A 4,426-nucleotide genomic window follows, 5' to 3' on the forward strand; every position below is an offset into this window, starting at 1 on the left:
AGCCAGTAAGTGTGTTTGTGTGTGTGTGTGTGTGTGTGTGTTGTGTGTGTGACTCTTTATGTTGAGACACACGCACACACACACATCTGAAAAATGAGACAAACACTTCTTTTTTTCTCTGAAGGCTCTCTGGAATGGATGTTGTGGGACGAAACTGTTTCTATGGCAACTGCAGCCCATTTACTCCCCATGGTGTGTGTGTGTGTGTGTGTGTGTGTGTGTGTCTATCTGTCTGAGTGTGTGTGTGCGTGCACGTGTATTAATATACAGTGTCTTTTTGCTGTGTGTTTTTGGTCATTAACGTATAAAAATATAAATGCATTAATACTTTGTGGTTTTTATTCTGTGTGTCTGTGAGTGTGTGTGTGTGTGTGTGTGTGTGTGTGTGTGTGTGTCTTTAGTGACACGACAGCGGCCAAGCTGTTCTGATGGATGGGAGTTGTGGCGTTGCCGGCGGCTGATCAGAAACGAGCAGAGCCGACACGGCGACACCAGTCGTCCGCCTTCTTTCCCGTCTTCTCCTGAGGGAACGGATGCAAACAATTGCATTTCTATTCTGAATATTACAACAACAAAAAACGCAATAAAAAAAACACCAGAACATTGTTGAGTCATGAATCCGAAGCAGATGTCTATGTTTGGAAAACGGCGAGTTGGCCAGCTCCACAAATTGGAGCGTCGCTGCACCTTCGCAGGAAGAACTTATAATGGCGCGTAGGGAGACCGAGACCTTCAACAGGCTGGACTGAGGTCTGACAGAAGTGTCATTTTGACAAATAACAGCCAAATATGAAGAAAAGAATACCTTTTTTTGGGTTGCAGCACGTCGCCATGTCAGGTCTCAGCTGTGACGGAGACCACGGGTCCCTGATACGAGGACATTTGGAAGAAGCTGCTGCCAACTTCACGTCTAGTTAAATGTTTTCACCCTTGTGTTGTCTTCCCGTCAAAATTGAAAATCAACACTTTTGTTGACACTTAAAACTTTTTTGTTCTTTTTTCATTTTGTTGTGTTTGCCACACTACGTAACACTGACTTATCAACTTTAGTTTTACATTTATTTTTGGAATTAATGGTCAATAAACCTCATTTATAGGAAATTATACCTAATGTTTGAGTTAGAAAAGCAGAAATTAGGAATTATTGAGACTAAAATTAAAGGAATGGATGTTGATGATAATCACAGACTGGAATATGTCAACTTTTACTCAATACTATTTCAAAAACACTTCCACTTGTTTTACAATGCTATAAAATTGAATAAGACGCCCCAAAATTAATGAAAGTAGAGATTTGTACTTGGCAAAGAGCGTTGGGTGGAATCAATCATGTTATTTTGGGGAATTAAAAAGAACATTGATGTAAGAAAACGGGTCATTTGGCCCCGAGGACAACATGAGGGTTAAGGAACACTCCCTGTGCTCCATGTAGCCCCATGTTAGCTGTTAAGACTTTGATCGTCCAGTCTAGAAAGAGGTCTGGGATTTTAAGTCAAGTTTTGCACAAAGACCAGAAGCCGGGAGGAAGTGCTGGGCTAGCTCCAACATACACTCCAATTAGCATAGTCTCTAATCAAAGAGTGAGCTGCCTTTTGTTGATTGAAGAATCACGACGGAGCTCAAACCTGGCAACCCCACAGGAACAACAACATTTGGACAAAAAGCCACACAAATTGTTGGGTTTCTGTAACCAACATCCCAGATTAAGATCTAGACCTGCTCATTGTGAAAAGCGCAATGAGATAACTGTTGTTATGATTTGGCGCAATATAAATAAAATTGAATTGAATTAAAAAGCAAAACCAATTAAAGTAACAATTACAGGTTTGCGGTGTTGTTGCCACCAATCCCGGCTGACAACGAGGCGAGAGACGGGGATCACCCTGGACACGTGGTCTTTCTGGATTTGGATCTCACCGGGTTCACATCGGTTTCCTCCGGTCGCTCCGGTGCAGGATCAGCGGGAACAACTGGATCTATTGGTCCATTTCTTTAACTGTCTATGTTGTCCACCTTCCAATGAGATCGCGTTGATCGGTTTCCTCGCGCCACCCCAACCAATCCGTGATGAGATCGTGTCGTTAGATTGCTGTTTGTAAAGGATCCGGTCGGGTTAGTTCTGCTGCATGACTCAGACCCAAGTCTTTATTGAACACAAAAGAAAGAGGTGGCCATTTCCTTTTTCTTCTCTTCCTTTGCTTCCTTCCTTCCTTTAGTTTGTGGCTTTTGTGGCTGAGAAGGTCAACAGATGATAAACTCTTCTAAAACACTGGAACACAAAGTCCTTCTACCTCCAATTTCTTTAAAGTGGATCGCCTTCAAATTAGAGGATGGGGGAAATGTCACAGCACACACACACACACACACACACACACACACACTCTCTTTCTGTCTCTCAGTCAGCCCTTGTGTGGTTTATAGTGCACTACTTCAAAGGTTATTCTCTGACCTTATTCAGACTCAAATCTAAGGATATATAATAGAAGGCAACTCTGCCTTCAGCTCCCAGCTGAATGCTCTTTTTGCAGAAACACGACGTGCCTGCTCCTGAATTGTCCTCTTCTATCTGCTCTCCTCTATTCCTGGAAGAATAAATGAAAGAAAAGTTGAAGGACTGAAAACTCAAAAACTCAACTCGGCTTTATTTGGGTTTGTGTTCCCGCGGCTTCGGTTCAATCACAGACGGCGGGTGAGGGCCGATGTGTATCTGTCACCGTTATTCACACGTGTCGGGTACTTATTGGTACAATAGCTGCAACCAAGGCCAATGACGGGCTCTTTAATTCATCGCAGTCAAGTCAGCACTCGCTTGGAAAATTAGAAACGTTGGTCACGGTGTTTAAACATACCTGCAGCTAGGGACGGGTGCATTTCAGACATGACTGCTTGTGAGCCTAAGGAGAATATTTTTGGACAACCTGAACCCAAAACCCAGACAATTTGGTAAGATCTGGGGCGGACTCATGAAGATTTATTCTATTCTATTCCATTGAGGTGTTTTGAGCCTTTGAATACTACAACCCAAATAACCCTTGGAGCTCAGCCCAGGATAGTCTACATAAACTGTGTATTTACCCATGATGTTAATGTTTTATCATTGACGGACTGTTTTCCATCACACATGTCCATTCTCTGTCTTATTCGATTGTATAAAGGGAAGGGGAGAGGACACGGTGGCTACAGCTCTTGGAAAACGCAGTTTCTCAGCTGATTTATTTGGCATTGTGTTGCTCTGTTCCTCCTCCCGGAGGCAAGGCGAGGCGAGGCAGCTTTATCTGTAGAGCACATTTCAGCAACAGGGCAATTCAAAGTGCTTTACACACAATCAGTTACACAGATAAAAACAGATAAAACACGTGAAATAAAAATAGAAACATTAAGACACATAAAACACAAGAATGAAAGAAGAATTACAGTGCCGCATAAGAAATTAAACATTATGAGAACATCATTTAAAGAAAGGCAACATCAAAAAGAAAGGTCTTCAGCTTTGATTTAAAAGAACTGTGAGCAGCAGCGGCTCTGCAGGTTTCTGGGGTTAGGGTTATTTTTTTATATATATAAATATATATATTATTATTAAAAGTTACAGTGCAGCATAACAAATTTAATTGTTTCAGGACACATCTACTGTCACTTTATGTCACTCAGTTCTGTCCCTGACAGAAGGAAAATATCAAGAAATGTGACAGTGAGCCTGTTAATGCAGGTTGAGAAAAAGAAATACCTTTCAGTTCGAGGCTCTCGGATCAGATTAGGACCTAAGAAGCGAGGCTTGAACTCTGATCTGGCAACCTGTGGATCAATAACAACGTCTCGGAGTGACACGCGGAAACTTATTAACTTTAGTTTTACAGTTATTCTTGGACTTTATGGTCAATAAACCTCATTTATAGGAAATTATACCTAATGTTTGAGTTAGAAAAGCAGAAATTAGGAATTATTGAGACTAAAATTAAAGGAATGGATGTTGATGATAATCACAGACTGGAATATGTCAACTTTTACTCAATACTATTTCAACAACACTTCCATTTGTTTTACAATGCTATAAAATTGAATAAGACGCCCCAAAATTAATGAAAGTAGAGATTTGTACTTGGCAAAGAGCGTTGGGTGGAATCAATCGTGTTATTTTGGGGAATTAGAAAGAACATTGATATAGGACAACGAATCCAAAGTGGTCTTATTATTTGTAGTTTTTTAGTTTTTTTTACTATATTTTGCCAACCAGATGAGCAGCCCTTTGTATATAGTCTTTTTTTTAAACTTTTTGTACTATGAAAATCAGAGATTTGTACTCAGCTGTTTGTCCAGGCCGCCAATCTGTAATCAGCATCTGGCGTTTGTCAACCGCCCGGATGGCAATTTGACATTTCAGAACAAAGCTTGGTGTCGACGTTGGGTGGTTGGGGTGGTTGGGGGG

Source organism: Etheostoma cragini, chromosome 10, assembly GCF_013103735.1.
Source record: "Etheostoma cragini isolate CJK2018 chromosome 10, CSU_Ecrag_1.0, whole genome shotgun sequence".
NCBI classification, from domain to species: Eukaryota; Metazoa; Chordata; class Actinopteri; order Perciformes; family Percidae; genus Etheostoma; species Etheostoma cragini.